This window comes from Rhinolophus ferrumequinum, chromosome 10 (genome assembly GCF_004115265.2).
Source record: "Rhinolophus ferrumequinum isolate MPI-CBG mRhiFer1 chromosome 10, mRhiFer1_v1.p, whole genome shotgun sequence".
NCBI lineage: Eukaryota > Metazoa > Chordata > Mammalia > Chiroptera > Rhinolophidae > Rhinolophus > Rhinolophus ferrumequinum.
Genome location: NC_046293.1, coordinates 10,235,808 through 10,253,839, shown reverse-complemented (window position 1 = coordinate 10,253,839; position 18,032 = coordinate 10,235,808). Strand labels below are relative to the sequence as shown.

The 18,032-nt window shown below is 52.1% G+C and overlaps 1 long non-coding RNA gene across 2 annotated transcripts; it reads right to left on the bottom strand.

Annotated features, from left to right (window-relative positions):
- Positions 1 to 20: 20 nt before the first annotated feature.
- LOC117028049 (uncharacterized) lies at positions 21 to 17,814 on the bottom strand. Of its 2 annotated transcripts, XR_004424060.1 has the most exons (4): positions 17,394 to 17,814; positions 15,325 to 15,589; positions 9,707 to 9,800; positions 21 to 1,213 (listed from the first exon to the last, which is right to left on the bottom strand). It is a non-coding gene; the product is annotated as an uncharacterized LOC117028049 (long non-coding RNA). The 2 variants fall into 2 exon arrangements; XR_004424059.1 differs by lacking the exons at positions 15,325 to 15,589; positions 17,394 to 17,814 and adding an exon at positions 10,420 to 10,529.
- Between the last annotated feature and the right edge of the window lie 218 nt (positions 17,815 to 18,032).

Below are 18,032 nucleotides of genomic sequence, written 5' to 3'. Positions count from 1 at the left end.
CTTGACTTAAAGCACACACATTTATTATCTTACAGTTCTGCAGTTCTGAAGTTCAACACAGGTTTCACTGGGTTAAAGTCAGGGTGTTAGGGCTGCGCTCAGAGGCTCTGGGGAAATCCATTTCTTTGTCCTTTTCCAGCTTCTAGAGGCAGCCCACATTCATTGGTTTATGGCCCCTTCCTCCATTTTCAAAGGTGACAACGTTGTCCCTCTCTGATCATTCCATAGTCACATCTCCCTCTGACTTTTCTTCTGCCTCCCTTTTCCCCATTTAAGGATCCTTGTGATTACGTTGGGCCCACCCAAGTAATCCAGTATAATCTCCCTATTATTTTAATTGAGATATAATTGACATATAATATTGTATTAGTTTTAGGTATATAACATGATTTATGTATATTGCAAAATGAGGCCCATAAATCTAGTTAACACCCATCACCTCACAGTTACATTTTTTTCTTGTGATGAGAACTTTTAAGATCTACTCTCTGTCACTTTCCAATTTATGATACAGTATTGTTAACTACAGTCACCATGCTAATCTCCCTATAAACTAATAAACAACCTTAATCCCATCTGCAACTTGAATCCCTCTTTAACCAGAGACCTAACTATTCACAGGTTTCAGGGATTAGGACATGACCATCTTTGGGGGGCCATTTTTCTGCCTACCACATCTTGCTAAGGGGGAAGTTTTTACAGGCCCTAACTCATTTTCACCTTCCTCCAAGTCCTGGGGGGTGGGGTTAGTGTTAACCCATTTTACAGATGAGGACATCGAGGTAAAGATTATACCAACATTAAGTCGTGGAGCTGAAATTCCAATCCAGGTCTGTCTGACCTCACAGCCCACACTCTTTCCACCTCTCCATAATCTTCTCAAACGCTCAAGATACTGCAGAAGAGTGAGAAGTTATTTCATTCATTTAACCAATTTGTGAAGATCTTACTACACTACGTGCAAAGCAAAATGCTGAATTCTCTGGAGGGATGCGCAGGGGATTAAGATATAGGCTCTACCTCCAGAGGAATTTATAACCGGTTGAGAAGACATACCCACATGCAGGGAGGAGAACGGGGAGAACGGGGGAGGGGCACGAGAGGAATGGCCTCTTGGCTAATGATTAGAACCCTGGTGTGGGAGGCTGGTTTCAGGCTTCATGTCCAGCTCTGCTGCTTCCTGGATGTGTGTCCTGGAGTGAGCCAGCCCCATCTGTAAAGTGGAATAACGACAGTCACTGTTTCATGCATAGTATTGTCTGTTGTGAGGCCTAAGATAATGTTTGCAAAGCATTAAGCAGGTGCCCGGTGAAGTCGATAAAAGCAGCTGTTGTCATTATAATCAGGATTCTGACCAGGATTCAGGGATAAATCAGCAAGATAAATGGCACGGATGCTTGCAAATGTATTCTTTTGAGAGGAAGCTAAACAGAGCACTGAACAGGACTCTAAAGGCCAAGGCTGGAGTTCTTGGTTGCCCCCCAGTGACCAAGCAATGATGAGCTAGTGGCTTCTTTACTCAATGCCTTCGTTTCTTCGTCGTGAGACAGGATAATAAAGCCTGCCAGCCTCTGGGTTAGTGTGAGGCTCAAACAGGCTTAGGTCCAAGTGCATTTTGCAGGTTGTAAAAGGCCATCCAGATGTAGGAGGCTGTCTTCATCATTTTCCCAGGAGCCACTGCAGGATGGGGCAGCCAGCGCGTCTCCAGGATGAGGCACCGAGGTGTAATCCTCTAGCGAGCGCTGTATGAACAGTTCACGGTCCCAGGGACCCAGCAACACTCCAGGCATACAGCGGTATTGTTATCGAGGCTCAGAGAGCCTGGGTGACACGTCTGCAGAGTGGGGTTCGGGGTCTGGGGCAGGACTGGGTTTGCTGCTCCTCCACCTGCCCCCTCCCACCCACTTCAGGGGTAAACTTAGTAATTCTGGGGCAGGCCTGAGCACCCACTCAGCCCAGGCATATGTCATCCTGAAACCTTCCTGCCAGCAGGGCTGTAGTGGTAGGTTGGCTACTGTGGTTTTTCAATGTATCTATCACAAGCGAACCGTTTCTCCAAAGGACACCCTACCTGGAAGCCCAGTGGACATGACTTGTGAAAGGGGAAACTTGTCACTGTGGCCTGAGGCCCCTCCTGACCTGTCCAGCCTCACGTCTTCCTGTCCCCCACCCCATGCCCCACAGCCTTGGGAGGCAGAGCTTGTTTCCTTTAAGCAGGCCTCATTCACCCCCCTTTCCAGGCCCTCACTTCTCCTCCTCCCTCCCCTGAGGCTGCGTGCTACGGCTTAAAAGGCGTGGGAGGGGCCTGTGACGTCCCACTCCTGGCCCTGCACTTATCTGCTGGGTGCCCTCGGACCAGCTGCCTACCTTCCCTGGCTTCAGGCCTCACCTGTGGTGTGGGTGTGTGATGACAGTGTAATTGCAGGGCTGTGAGTAAATGCAGTCCGTGCGGTAGCCGGCTTCCGGCAGCACCGGCCCCCCAGGGCCTTCTCCACGTTCTCTCCTCACTTCACAGCACTGAGGCCGCAGCCCAGGTGCAGCCCCTCATAGCGCCCTCCTTCGCTGATGCCCCAGGTCTTACTCCCCTGACCTGCCCTCACGCACCCACTCAACAAATTCAGATGGAGAGACTCGCAGGAAGCAGGCAAGGCCGTCCTCTGGGCAGCTTTGCAGACAGCATCCCAGCCTCCAGGGTGGGAAGTCCCAGGAACTCACTCTATAACTCCCTGGGGCCTCCTGCCTCGGGGCTTGCAGGGCTCAGGCTTCAGCCCACCAGCCCCCAGTTGGCCCCCATGGACCTGAGCTTTTTGCCAGCACACCTGGTGGGCACTGGCTGCCCACCGAAGGAGGCGGGAGCCTGGGCAGGGTATCTGGGTCCAGACTTAATTTTGCTCCTCTGGGGCTGCCCAGTGCTGAGCGAGAATGGCCCTGGCCTCCTGACTCAGGAATGCAGAGCATTTCTTACCACCACTAAGAAGGAGGGGCCCAGGCCTCCTCTTCCAGCTCTGGAGGATCCAGATTGTTTGCTAAAACCACAGCCCTGGAGCGGTCTGAGGGGAAACGGAGGTCTGGGGCCTGAGGGCAGATCCTAGCTCTGATTACTCTGGGAGGGAGGAGGGACCTGTCCTTAAAAAGGACAGTTATCCTGGGGTGGGTGGGTGGATGGAAGGAGGGGAGGCAGGAAGTGAACTCTCTCCCCCCTTGCTGGGAGAGGTGTGGGCAGCTGCTCCTCCCCCTCCAGGCACCCCACCTCCCAGCCCAGGTCCCTTCTCATCCCAGCTCCCTATTCCCAGAGCTAAGCCAATCCTCGTCTCTCTTCCCAGACCTTGTTTGTCAAACGCCTCATCTTAGGGCCCCATTGGCTGGGCCTAGTCTCTGATAATTCATTCAGTAACTATTATGTGCCAGGCACTGCACTTACCAGGCAACCCCGGGAGGGGACAGTGAGCCCCACGAGGGCAGGGGCTGTGCCTTATATTCTGCTGTGTCCCCAGCGCCTAGCCCAGCTTTTCCAGCATGTCTAGGCCCTCTCTGTCCCCGAGAGCCCTGATCCTGTGTTCAGTGCTCCAGGCTTTACCACTCCTCTACCGGCCCCCCAATTCCCCAGCTGAGCTGCCTCCCTCCCCCAACTCCTGTGTTTGCTGAGCTGCCAGCAGGGCCTGCAGGCCACCTCCACCCCTCCCAGCCCCCAAAGCCAAGGTCAGTGGACCAGCCTCCCGGGAGACCTAGGCCGACAAAGGCCCCAAATGAGGGGCATCAGACCTTCTAGTTTATTCCTGGGCTGTCTCTCCTCTGCCTTCCACAACCCCCGTCTGAGTGGTCTCCCAAATACACACACGAGGGCCAATTTCCCTTGCGACTGGTCATTCAGGCTTCCACGAGAGAAACAGAACAAGGAAGATACATGTGAGTGTATATATACTATATTGAATGACTGATGGGTTGACTGATTGTAGGAAATTGCCTTAAGCAATTGTGGGGACTGGCTCCCGAGTCGGAAATCTACAAGGAAGGCCATCAGAAAAGGGCAGGTTGCATTCATTTTCAAACCCTTAATTTAATCACACCTGCAAAGTTCCTTTTGCCATATAAGGCAAGGTATTCACAGGTTTCAGGGATTAGGAAGTGGACATGCGGGGAGGCCATGACTCTGCCTACTCACAGCACCAAAATCCTGCCGCATTCACTCACTCACTCATTTTTGCAAGCTTGGCTCACCGGCCGTGTAGGGTAGGCCAGTGCTGACAGCGGCAGGCACTAAGTGAGGCAGCCTGCAGCCCTGGCCTGGAGGCAAGCCACTGTCCAGTGGCTCGGCAGCCACCCACAAGGATTGTGATACAGCAAGACGAGTGACATAATGGTAGTCGAGGTTCAAAGGACTTTGGTGACACGTGGTGGAAGTAAGATCTTAGAAGAGAGGAAGGAATGACAGGCTTGTGTAGTGGGAGGAGAATGCCTGGTGAGACCTTTCGTCCTGGGGATTGTCCCTCGAGGTCTGTGGGAACAAGAGTTGTGCTAGGGTGTGAGGGGAGCCATGGCTAGAAAGAGTTTGCTCTCTGAAGGCAGGTTTAGTCCAACACTTTATGGCAGGAGGGGAGGGAATGTGTTAGATTAAAACGAACAGATCTGCTAGGGAGTGGAATGCAAAATGCACACAATTGCTTAAGAAAACAAGGAGGACCTGAAGGCAGTGTGGACAGGCCTCCGGTTCAGTTCCCTGGCCTCCCCCTGCCCTTCCAGCTCCTTGCTCCCACCAGCACCTTTTACAATCAGCCACGTGGGTATTTAAGAAACTGGCGGGGGGGGGGGGGGGGGCGGAGAGCTCAGGCTGGCCTAGACAGACTGGGGTGAGTTTGCTCAGTCATTCAGCCCACAGATGGTGGCAGGAGAGAGGCCCAGCCAGGTACTCCCTGCCAAGGGGCACACCTGAGGGTGGGGCACTGCCAAGGGCCAGCTAGGCTGGGCCTCAGTGCGTGGGCGTGGGCGTGGGTGAGGGCCTATAAAGGCCTGTCCTTTCACCTGCCTTCTCTCAGGGCTCCCAACCGCTCTTTCACGAGCTTCCTCCAACTGCTAAGTGCTAGGGACTAGAGAGAACCAGGAGGGATGAGAAAGCAGACCACAGGTTCAAATTCAGGCTCCAAGCACTGAAAGCTGAGTGAGCTGGGGCAACTCTCCTTTCCTTTTCTGTCATATTAGGGTAATTCCCCACCCTCATTCCTGGCGGAAGTCCATGGCTCAAGAGAATTCCTGCCCACAGTTAGTTACAAAGCCCCAGTTACTTAACCTCTTGCTGTAATTAACCACATCCGCAGCCCTTCGAGAAATATCTCCAGGAAAGCAGTGACTGTATCTGCCTGTTCACCACAGTGTTCCCAGTGTCTCACAGGGTCTGGCACACAGTAGGGGCAAAAATAAATTCCTCCCCTCCTTCGTTCCTTCCCTCCCTCCTTCCTTCCAACAGTACATATTAATCAGTCTACAATGTGGAGGGCAGGTGCTAGGCTGAGATTTAGGCATACCTTTTTTAACTTTATAGCTGAGGAAAAGAAGACTCAGAGAGGTGAAGTGACTTGCCTGAGGTCACACAGCAGGTAACTGACCAAACCAATATTTGGACCTAGTTCTTCTACCTGACTTTTTCCACTTAACCCAAAGCGTGGAAGTATGGCGGCAAGGAAAGGGGGTGGCCTGGTGGGGAGACAGTCAGAGCAGCAGGCCATGAGCTGGGAGAAACGGGTGGAACAGAGTCACCATGAGTATTAAAGGTCAAGTGAGGGACCAGTGAAGGTTTGGCCTTCATTCCGGGGGCCACAGGGACGGGAAGTTTGCTCCTGCTTTGGGCCATTGTAAAATGAAAGCGCTCTCAGGTAGAGGGCTTGTCACAAGGACTCAGTTTTCTTACTTGAAAAATGGCCCAAATATATCGATACATGTTCAGAATCCCAGTGGAAAGAAGGGGTTTGAGCCCCTTGGAGTGAAACACATCTGGGTAAAAATCTCAGCACTGCCACTTCATGGTTGGGGGCTCTCGACAAATGAAATTATTTACCTTTTAGGAGCCTCAGTGTCCAGCGGGGGGCAATGGGGCTGATCTGACTGATTGTGCAGGGCCCTGGTGAATGGCAAAGGGGACAAGTTGTGTAAGCACCAGTGTAAGCACCACCACAAGCACAGTGGTAGCTGCTTTTATTATTATTAATATGTTGTTATTATTCCCATTAGCTGGGCCTTCTGGGGTCAGACCCAGCATTGAATAAATACCCCCTCCCGGCGGAGCAGGGCTCCCAGGTGTTCTGTGAGCCAGCCTCTGCCCACAGAACTTGGAGCTTTTTGCTTCTGGCTTCCTGAGTGTCTGTGCATGTTCCAAAAACGTAGGTTTAGCACCGTCACTATTGACCTCCGTGAGTATATCATACTGAGCAGCATGAGAAGAAAACAAAAGTGGCTGGGAGACAGGAGATTCAAGGCCTAGCCGGGACTTGCTGTGTGATCTTGAGTGAGTCATTCCCTTCTCCGGGACTCAAACGAGGGAAGTGGACTGAATGACTCTAAGAGCCTTTCATTTCTATCTGGGTAAGAGGCCCGGAGACGGAAATCCAGCACTGGGCCCAAAGCCTGGCACCAGCAGGGTCCAATTCAGAATAAGGTGGGGGAGCAGATGCCCACCAGGTCCAGGCACCCAATTCCTGAAGCCTCCAAACACTTAATTATAAGGAGTCCTATGTAATGTAGCGAGGGGGTCAGATTGAGCAAATAAAATTACAGGATGCCTGGTTAAATTTGAATTTCAGATAAATAACGAATAGATTTATTGTTTTAGTATAAGTATGTCCCAAATATTGAATGGGACAAACTTATACTAAAAAGTTGTTCTATTTCTGAAGTTCAAATAATTCACATTTAACTGGATGTCCTGTATTTTATTTGGCAACCCTGAATGCAGCCTCAGAAAAAGACCTGAGGAAGCTCTTTATGGGTTAAGATAAAAAGCTCACAAAGATCTGTGTTAAGGGAAAAAGCAAAGTGAATGAAGTGTAGGTAATATGCTTCCCTGTATTAAAAGGAGAAAAGAAAACAGGGAGGATACATGCAGAAGCAACGAAAACGCAGGCTGCTTCTCGGGAGGGGCCTGGGTGGCAGAAGCAGGAGGGTGGGAGACTTCACTGTACCCCCTTTGTACCTTTTGAATTTTGTACCATGTGAATATTTTATCCAGGCAAAAAAAATAAATAAGTAACACAATCAGGCAGTTTTGCCCTGACCCAGCTCCCGCACCCTTAACCTCCTGCATTCTAGAAATACTCCAGGGCTTGTGTTATCCTTATCAAAATTCCTTTAGGTCTTTGACTCCTGTCTCAGCCTGTCTGCAGCATCCCCCAGCCAGCAGGAGAGGGATGAGTCACCGTCACACACACACCCCCCAACAGCTGTTTGCCATCTGCAAGCCTTCCTGGGGAAGAACCCCTTCTAGCTGTGGCCCCCATCTCTGCAAAGACTCTGGTTCATTCTCTCTCTCTCTCTCTCTGTCTCCCTCTCTCTCCTCCACCCCCCTTAGACTGTAATTCAAGTGAATTCAACCCGTATTTATTGGTTGTGCCAGGCATTGTTCTAGAAACAATGAAAACCTCCTGACAAATCTTAAGGGAAGAATTACTAGAGCAAGAGGAGAAGTGTGGGGGTAGGTGGGGGAGTAATTCTGTGTATGGGTCTGTAGGGAGGGTGGCATCTGGGAAGGCTTCCTGGAGGAGGTGGTACCTCAAAAGAAAAGTGCTCTCCTGAGCAAAGCCAGGTTCTTTGGGAATTAATCCGCAGGTCTTTACTGAGTATAATGTGTAGAGTTCAGTGCTAAGTGAAGGGCTGAAGACAAAACAAGGAGCCACAAACGTTGGGGCCTTCCCTGGAAGAACTTAGTCATGCAGAGGAGAAAACAGCAGGTCTCACAGAAGGCTGTGGGAACAACTCTAGCAGGATGTGCTTCATTATCATAGCCAGGCGGCCAGGGCTGCTAAAGGGGTCCAGGGGATGGTTGCCAAGCTAGCGTGGGAAGGCCCTTATACATCTTTATATCTCACCCTCATTTTTCAGGTGAAGCTTCAGGCTCAGAGAGGGACAGAGAATTGTCCAGGTCACACAGTGAATCAGTGGCAAAGCCAGGACTAGACCCCGGGCCCCTGGCTCTGTACACAGTGCTCCCACTGCTTCCCATATGGCTCGAGTTGAGGCTGGCATCAGGGAAGACTTCCAGAAGCAGGGACTGCCAGGCACTCTGACCCTGGGCAGTCCTTTGGCAGGTGGCACAGATGCTGCCCCAGGAAAGGACCTACCTAATTTGTAACCTGGGGTGAGTCTGCCTGGTTGGGCTCAGCAGACTGCCATGGCAATTTGGGGAGGAAGGGACCACCTGATAAAGGCTATCTCATGTAATCCTCTTAATCCTCTGATGTAGGAATCAAGCCCTTTTACAGGTAAGCAAATGAAGGCTTAGAGAAATGAAGTGACTTGCCCAAGGTCTCTAGGCAGTGACAACCCAGTCAAGCAATGCCCTGTGCTGTTTCCATGAGACCATTCTGCCTGTACTCGGAAGTCCACAGCCCTCCTGTCAAAACATACAAATGTTTCCTCCTGACATTCCTGCCAAGGTGCCTGAAACCCCACCACGAGCTCCCTTTCCTGTAGTTACCACAAACATCCCCTTAAAGAGCAGGCAACACCTGAAGGCATTATCAGCCATTTATACTTGAGTGTAAATTAGTTATCAGAGCCTGAGACTGGATCTGAATACAGGGCGCTGCTCAAAACGACACACAATAGATGAGAAGGGAGAGGTCCCTGGGCAGGGCTGTGCCCTGGGAGTGGCTGAGGAGAGCTTCCCCTGATCACCTGGGCCCTGTGTCCAGGTGGCACTTTTACAGGTAGGTACCCAAGGGGGAGGCAGAGGGTGAAGTGGAAAGAGCACGGACTTTGCTCGCATTCCAACCCGGGCTCTACCACTTCCTACCCGCACGGCCTTAGCGGAGCCACTCACCTCCCTGAGACTTACAACCTCACCTAGGCCATGGGGGTTCTACTACTGTACCTGCCTTGCAGGTGGGGTGCTTGAGAAAATGCTCCCTCCACGGAGGGAGTATTAGAATCCCCTGTAGGGCTCCTTAAAACCTTAAGCCCCCAGCCCAGAGTTTCTGCTTTAGTTAGTCTGGGAAGGGACGAAGTGTTCTGACAAGTTCCCAGGTGGTTCTGATGCTGCTTCTGCTGGGACCACTTCTCTATACAAATCAGGGGAGTCTATAAAAGCTGAGAGATCTGAGGGGGGCAGTGCAAAGCCCATAGAAGATGCCAAATACAAACGTGATATTTTGCAGTGATTTTGCTCCCTTGTCACCAGGGTTGCACAGAGGGTGCCCAGAAGAAAGAGAAGAGGTGGCATACAGGGCCACGGGTCAGGGGTCACGGCTCTGAGCGCTCCCCAGTAACCACTCCCATGAACGCGGAAGCCTCCCACTAAATGCATGATGGCAAGTGCTTCCTTATGTGCCACGCACTCTCTTAGGGCTTCACACGAACCATCTCCCATGATCTTCCCCACAAGCCGATGAGGTAGGTTATCAATACCCCCATTTTATGGGTAAGGAACCTGTGGCAGAAAGGATAACGGCCCCCAAAGGTGTGTCCCTGTTCCAACCCCCAGAATCTATGGACGTTACCTCACCTGGCAAAAAGGTGAGGTATGAACTTGAGAAGGATCTCGAGATGGGGAGGTTGGCGTGGCTTATCCGGGTGGTCCTGATGTAATCAGAAAGGTCCTAGTAAGAGGGAGGCGGAGGGTGAGTATCTTAGTCTGTGCAGACCCCCGTAACAAAATGCTATAGGCCGGGTGGCTCATAAACAACAGCAATTTATTTCTCACAGTTGTGGAGGCTGAGAAGTTCAAGAGCAAGACACCGGCACTGTGATAAAAGTAACTATGGGGGGCCAGCCCGGTTAGGAGCTCTGTGCTCCTAACTCCGAAGGCTGCCAGTTCGATTCCCACATGGGCCAGTGGGCTCTCAACCACAAGGTTGCCTGTTCAACTCCTCGAGTCCTGCAAGGGATGGTGGGCAGCGCCCCCTGCAACTAAGATTGAACACGGCACCTTGAGCTGAGCTGCTGCTGAGCTCCCGGATGGCTCAGTTGGTTGGAGCGCATCCTCTCAACAACAAGGTTGCTGGTTCGACTCCCGCAAGGGATGGTGGGCTGCGCCCGCTGCAACTAAAAACAGCAACTGGACCTGGAGCTGAGCTGCACCCTCCACAACTAAGACTGAAAGGACAACAACTTGACTTGGAAAATGTCCTGGAAGTACACACTGTTCCCCCAATAAAGTCCTGTTCCCGTTCCCCAATGAAATCTTTAAAAGAAAAAAGAAAAAGTAACCATGGTTACCTTCTAGTGAGGGTCCTCCTCCTGGTTCCTAGGCAATACCTTCTTGCTGCAGGCAGAAGGGGCAAGGGATCTCCTGGAGCCTCTGATAAGGCACTAATCTCATTCATGAGGGCTCCTCCCTTGTGACTTAAGCACCTCCCAAAGGCCCTACCTCCTACTGCCTTCATCTTTGGGAGATAGGATTTCAACCTATGAATTTGGAAGGGAACACAAACATTCAAACCACAGCAGGCAGTCAGAAAGGAGATATGATGATGGAAGCAGAGGTTGGAGTGATGTGCTTCGAAGAGGGTGGGTGGGCTATCAGCTAAGGAATGTGGGCTGAAAAGGCCAGGAAACGGATTCTCACCAGGAACCTCCAGAAAGAACACCACCCTGATGACACCTCGATTATAACCCTGTAAGTCATTTTGGACTTCTGACCTCCAGAATTATAAGATAATAAACCCGTCTTATTTTAAGCCACTGAGTGTGTGGTAACATGTTACAGGAACGGTAGAAATTTCGTCCCCAACCCAAAGCTCAGAAGGATGCAGTGGTACGGATAGGACTCAGATGTAGTCTTTCTGTCTGCAGGAACTGTGCTCAGACATCTAACCATGAGGTTGACTCAACAGCCCACCAAGTTCAGGAGATGAAGGCACCAATGCCATTTTCCTCTAGGAGAAACAATGACCCCAAGGGTGAGCATAGGGGAATCCTGCTTTTGATGTCAGAATTGTTATGAGAAAGAGGATTACTTTTGGCTAGGCACAGCAAAGAGTTTCTCTATATTAGACCAATGCCAACTGATGAGACAGGCTGCCTGGAGTTCTGTGTAGAGCAGAATCTTAAGGCTGAGCCCAGGCTCCCAGGGAAGTGTGCTGTGATTGATTGGCAATGCCTGCCTTGGCCAGGTCATGACTGAGCAGTTACATATGCTGATCTGGATTAGATGAGTTTCCCAGGGCCGGCCCTGGGTCTGACTCACCTTTTTATTCCCAGGGCCTAGCTGTGTGCCTGAAACAGAGCAAGCAGTCAATAAATGTTGGAGGGAAGGAGGGAGTTGGGAAGGGAGGGAAAGAAGAGGAAAAGCAGGGAAAGAAATTTATTTTCAGGGAGGCCAGGACTAGGGCCAGAGAGTAGAATCTGAGGGTGGAGAGCTTCTGATTTGCCTCCCCAGCATCTCACCCCCTTGTTCTGATCATAGCAGTCCCTTCCCTTGGGGATCCACCCCTGCCCAGTTCCATTTGGTTTTGTAGGGGCTGCCAACTACAAGGTCCTGTCCCTCCTCTCCAGGGGCAGGCCTGTGACTCAAACCAGGCTACCCGGCTCTATTTCACAGAATCTGAACCTTGATGAAAGACACTCGGGGAGAGAATATCTGATGACCACATCCTGGAGAGGGGGTCACAAACTTGGCCAAGGCAGAGGAAGGGGTGGAGCTAGGGCTGGAACCCAGGTCCCTGCAACTCCTGAGGCAGAGCTCAGACCCTCCTGACCTTAAAAATCATCCCTTTCAGGATCAACAGCCAAAGGCACAGAGACCACAGGGGACAGAAACATGTCAGGGAAGTCCAACCATCTGGCTCTTCCTGCATTCCAGCAGCTCTGCCGGTTGTGTTCCAATAATTATGTCCCCTGTCATTTTTTTTTCCTGCTTAATTATTCAGAGTCAGTTTCCACAGCTTGAAACCAAAAAACCCCAATCAATATTATATAGTCTCTCTAGAAGGAGGAGCCAGGTGACAGCTGGAGCTGTTCAACTTTGGAAAATCTCTTTAGTCGGAGACCTGGGGACAGAGGATGCTATGGATTGAATGTTTGTATCCCCAAATTCCTGTGTTGAAGCCCTAATGGGATAGTCATTGGGAGGTGCACCCCATGATAGGATTAGTGCCCTTCAGAAAAGAAGGGGAGAGCTAAGCCTTCTCTCTCTCCCCACCTCATGAGAACACAGCAAGGAGACAGCCATCTGTAAACCCGGAAGAGGGCTCTCACCAGAAGCCCACCATGCTGGCGCCCTCATCTGGGACCTCCAGCCTCCAGAACTGTGAGGAATAAATGTCTGCTGTTTAAGCAAGAGCCCCGCGGCCAGTGAGTCATGCGTTGGATTCCTTCCCTTCTGGCTGTAGGACCTAGGCATGTCCCTTTGCTCTCTGAGCCTCAGTGTCTGTGAGAGGAGGCGATGAGCAGTTTCCCTCACAGGGTCCCTGTGAGGCACAGGGGGTAGTGGAGCTGAAGCACAGCTCAGGGCTTGGCTCCTGTCCAGGGTGTTTGCACCATGCAGACCGACACTAGGTTACTAGTCCCACACAGCACATCTTTGGGAGTGCCTGCTGGGTGCCATCCCCGCGCTAACAACTTTACCTCATTTAATCTTCCAAGTGGTGACAACTGTCCTCAATGCACCGAAGAGAATTCTGAGACAGAGAAGTTAAATAAGCTATCCTCCAGGCCACCCCTCAGGCCAGCAGGAGGCGGGGGCTTGAACTCCGTGCTTTGTGACAGAAGCCCCACATCTTCACCGAAACTCATGCCGCCTCCCCAGGGGAGAGGCCCACATCCCTCCCTGCTCTAAGATTCCCTGATTGAAGATACAGGGCCTTTGGCTGTCCCGGTGGCTCAGGCGGTTAGAGCTCCGGGCTCCTAACTCCGAAGGCTGCCGGTTCGATTCCCACATGGGCCAGTGGGCTCTCAACCACAAGGTTGCCAGTTCAATTCCTCGAGTCCCACAAGGGATGGTGGGCTCTGCCCCTGGCAACTAAGATTGAATACGGTACCTTGAGCTGAGCTGCCGCTGAGCTCCCGGAGGGCTCAGTTGGTTGGAGCGCGTCCTCTCAACCACAAGGTTGAGAGGGATGGTGGGCTGCGCCCCCTGCAACTAGCAACAGCAACTGGACCTACAGCTGAGCTGCATGCTCCACAACTAAGACTGAAAGGACAACTTGACTTGGAAAAAAGTCCTGGAAGTACACACTGTTCCCCTATCAAGTCCTGTTCCCCTTATCCAATAAAAATCTTAAAAAAAAAAAAAAAAAAGATATAGGGCCTCAAACTCTACCCCAAGAAGCTGTGGGGCCCATGAGAGAGGAGACACCCACGTGAGAAAGGAAAGCAAACGGAAGGCAGAGGCAACGAGGGCCCGAGGAGCCAAGAAGACTCTGGGGGAGGGGAGGGCCCCTCAGCCTGGCCTGGATGTCAGACCATATCCAGTGTCTCCAGAAAGAAAGTATTAGAAGCCACTACTGTAATTCTGAGGCCTCTGGAGAAGCAACAAGTTCTGGGGAGAAAACAGGTTCCCACAGGCTTCATCCTCTGCCTGTCACTCCTCCAGGTGCTCAGGCTCAGGACAGAGGAGGAAGAGAGGAGCTCCTCTTATCTTGGGGTAGGCGCCGCTCAGGCTCAGAGCCAGCTGGGCTCCAGGACTCATCTGGACCCACCCCTTCATTTTGCTGGGCAGACAGTGCAGTGTCTGCAGCAGGGTGACAGCCAGGACACAGGTCTCTCAGGCTGGGGTCCTGGCAAGCGCACGAGCCAGCCAGCTTCTCCCAGAGAGGACGCTCCTCGCCCCTTCCCTAGCCATCTCCCCGTTTCCACAACCCCCAACATGGAACAATGAAAAAAAAGCCCACTGGATTTTGAGCCAGGAGACTGAGTCTCCAGGACTCACTCTGAGACAAACTCCTATTGGGTGAGTTCCCTTCTCTCTCTGGGCCTCAGTTTCCACATCGATAAAATGAGGGGGTTGGCCTTCATTCCCAAGGTTCCCGCTGCCTCCAGTGTTCTGAGAGTCCTATCCCAGGTCTCCCAGCCATCTCCAGAGGCCACAGAGATCCCAGATGGAAGAGGAATTTGGTCAGAGGATGGGGTGAGGGGCTCTGACCCCTGTATTCACCCTCTGCTAAGCCAGAGTGCCAGCCTGCGGGCAAGGTGGTTGGCACAGGCAAGAGAACCTGGCCCCTCCTGATGACACAGAGGCCAGAACCCAGCTGAGGCCTCAGTCACCCCTCTTCTCCCTATCCTACCCCACTCCACTCCAGGGCTGGTGGCAGCCACAGCCAGCCTGGCAAGGAAACAATGCCAAACGGAGACTTCTCAGAGCAAGGGGGAATGGGGACGGGAGAAATGTCCTGAAGTTGTTCTCCCCTATTGTTTGGATCTCAGACCTCCCTGGGAGCTCCACCTAGGAGCACCCTGCAGCCATGCGGACCCCATGCGGTCCTGATGATGGGGGCTGGGCACCCAGATTGGGGGGAGACTAGTGGATCTGCCTCACCCTCTTAGGCTGCTTTACAAGTTAAAGTAGCTGTGGAGGGAAGGGCTGTTTCTAAAGGATCCTGACAGTTAAAATTCTCTATGAATCTCGAACCTCACAGCCCTTAGGTTTGGGACTAGAAGGACTCTTGAATCTATGTGTTTCAAACTTGCAGATTGTGACCCACTGGTGGAGCTTGAAATTAGTAAGTCACACTCAGAATTTAATAATAATAACAAAGTAGAGGAGGAAATAATTAGAGTGCGTCTTGGGTAGTAATAGTAAATTGTCTCATGAAACTCGTTTCAATTTTATGTGTTGTGCCAGGTTGTGATGCAATATACATCTTACTCCCGGTCAGTCAAAAAACCTGGAAAAGCCACTGCCTTCGATTATGCACCTAACCCTTGGTTCACCAGCAGGGGAAAGTGAGCTGGCATACAAGGCCCTTCTCAACAGTCCCAACCTACCCGCCCCAGCCCCTTGCTCCACCCCACCCCACCCCAGCACCGCACACATTCACACCTCTTTGCCCCCTTCAAATTCCCCTCTCTCAGGCTACTGCCCAATCCTACTGTCAGCCAAGGAGCCCTGTTCAAATGACACTCCCTAGTCCCCCAGGGGGCTGGGCAGGATGACCCCTTCACCTGCCACAGCACAGCACTCACCCTCTGTAAGTCAGCTGATCTCTATCAGGGGAGCTTGGCATACTCTTGAGTTAACGGGTGAATGAAATTGTTCATTTAAAATGAGTGAATGAATGACTGATTGAAGGTTGAATTGCTTTGGGGGTGCAGGTCATGATGCAAAAGCTTGCCGCTTTAATAGTCGTGCAACAGGGTGGCGGGTTGTCTCGGTTGGTTGGAGCGTGGTGCTGATAACACCAAAGTTGCTAGTTCAATCCCCACATGGGCCACTGTGAGCTGCACCCTCCTTAAAAAGAAAAGAAAAAAAAAGTCATTCAACAATCGCTGTGCACCTACTAGGCTCCATGTACCCCACAAGCTACTGGGACACTTGACCAGCCAGAGTAAGCTGACTTTCCTTGAGGAATGAATGGTCCGATGTGAGAGACAGGCAGGTACTATGTAAGTCAACCCCCTAGTGTGGTAAGAGCGTCAATGCATACGCAAAGGGTCCCCATGGAGCTGATGACACTGTACCGGCATCTAACAACCAGCAGGCAAAGGACTAAGGCAGGGTAGGGTGGGAAGGGGGTCCTTCCAGGCAAAAGGCAAAATGTTAGTCCTTTATAACATATGCTTTTTTTTTTTTTTACACTTATTTATTTAACTCCCCCATTAGACAGGAAACTCCAGGAGAGAGGCCAAAGACCACGCCTGCAGCGCTGCTCACCACTGCTGAGCACCACTTCTGGTAAGGAGGCATGCTAACGCATTAAATATTTGCTGAATGAATAGTCAGGAAACTGCAAATGGTTCAGGTTGGCCCGATTGTGAGGTGTAGGGAGGAAGTGGTAGGAAAGGAGACTGAGAGGTCTGCGGGCCCCAGACCCCGAAAGGCACGTATGCCGAGCCGAGGGTTGGGTCTTTTTCCTGTCGGTACTGGGGAGCTACGGAAGGGTTTAAATGGGAAAGAGACAGGAGGTAAGATTCATCGTTTAGAAAATTCCTCTGGCCGGATGGGTGCCTGGGGCCCAGGTGGGCAGCGGAGAAACCGAACGCAGAAGTAACCCAGGCGAGGAGACTTGAGTCTAGAGGCAGCGGAGTGGGGAGCCCTGGCGCGGAGGAATGCGTATTGCAGGTGTGCGCAACTGGGGCCCAGCCAGGCTGTGGGGGCGATAGCGGCTCAGATCTCCGTCCTCCCGCCACAGGTGGGAAGGCGGGGCCCGGCATTCACTCCTCCGCCCAGCGCAGCCCCGGGCGGTGCAGGCAAACCTCAGGTTCTGTGAGCACGCTGGGAAGTTTTGTCTTTGCCTTCCTGCTGCTGTTCTTCTTCTCTTTTTAAAGCTCACCTTTTAATACATTTCTTCTATCTTTTAAAAGTGAATATTAGATGGATATATGAAGGGTCATTGTACTTTCTCCATGCCTCTGTATGTCTGAACATTTTCATACTCAGACATTAAGTGAAATGTTATGTCACAACCATGGATGAAAAGCCAAGTGCCATAAATAGTAAGCCTAAACTCCATGGAAACTCAAAAGTCATCAAAAACAAAGTCATGTTATTAAATTTACCTATCTCCTATCTCCTGCCCACGTCTCCTGCCCGAGGCCTGTCTTTTCTTTGCTAAAAAGGGACATTGCTAAGGAGGTGTTCTAGTATATTCTAGTACAACACATTTCCCTAGACCCTAATCAGGATTTACTCGAACGAACGTGACAATAAGTACCTCGCTGTTTTTGAAAACCACCTATGTCGCCTCCCTAACACTGGCAAACAAGACGAGGGACTAAAGCTGAACTGGGTCACAGACACGGGGGTTTGCGTCTCACCTCTGACCCTTGGGGACGCAAGTCTTCAGGGATCAACTACTTATCAAAGACCCGCAATCAACTCTACCGAAAACTTCTGAAAAGTGCTCACTTGTATTAACACATTTCACGCTCACAACCCTGACGCATCAGCCATCAGCATCCCCATTTCACAGATGGGTAATGAGGCACATAAAACCCCCACAGCTTGCCCACAGTTCTCAAAGTCAGTAAGCAGCCCAGCTAGATTCGAATTCAGGTCGTGTGGGTCTAGAGCGTTGGCTCTTACTAAAGCATACCTTGCAAGTTGGCGCAGGCAATTAACTTTTTTAAAAGTTGAGTTCAGTGCCAGGCATTTAGCAGGCACCGGGTGGGCTGGGACGTCCGGGAGGGAGGCTGATTTTCCGCCCCACCCGTTCCCTTTCGGGTATCCCAGCGCTCCTCCCCTCCTCATTGTCTGGCCCAACAACCCCGTCTGCTCGCGCCGCGGGTCCAGGGCTCCCGGGCAGAGGGACGGGACGGGGCGCAGGTGCGCAAGACCCGGCCGGGGTAGTGGTCTGGGGTCGTGCGCCCTGAACCGAGCCGACACCCCAGAGTAGCCCTCGGGGATGGTGGGGGAGCGCGGCGCTTCCGGGTAGGAAGGCGATGGGGGCAACAGCCTTGGAAATAAGCCCCCGGCTCGCCGGCGCAGGTGACGACACGCGCTCCTCAACGGCGCGCGGCGCGGCGCTCACCGAATAAGGGCAGGCGCGGTGCGGAAGGGGAGGGGCCCAGTGTGGGCGGGGCGTGGGAGAGGGGTCCCACCCCTCGGCCCCGCCCGGAGGCCGGACAGAACCTCTGGGGGTGAATTCTCAGCAAGGACGGGGCCTCCCCAGTGTTGCCCCCAAGTTCCCCGAGGCTCCCTGCAGGCTGAGACCTGCACCAGAGCCTGCCCTACA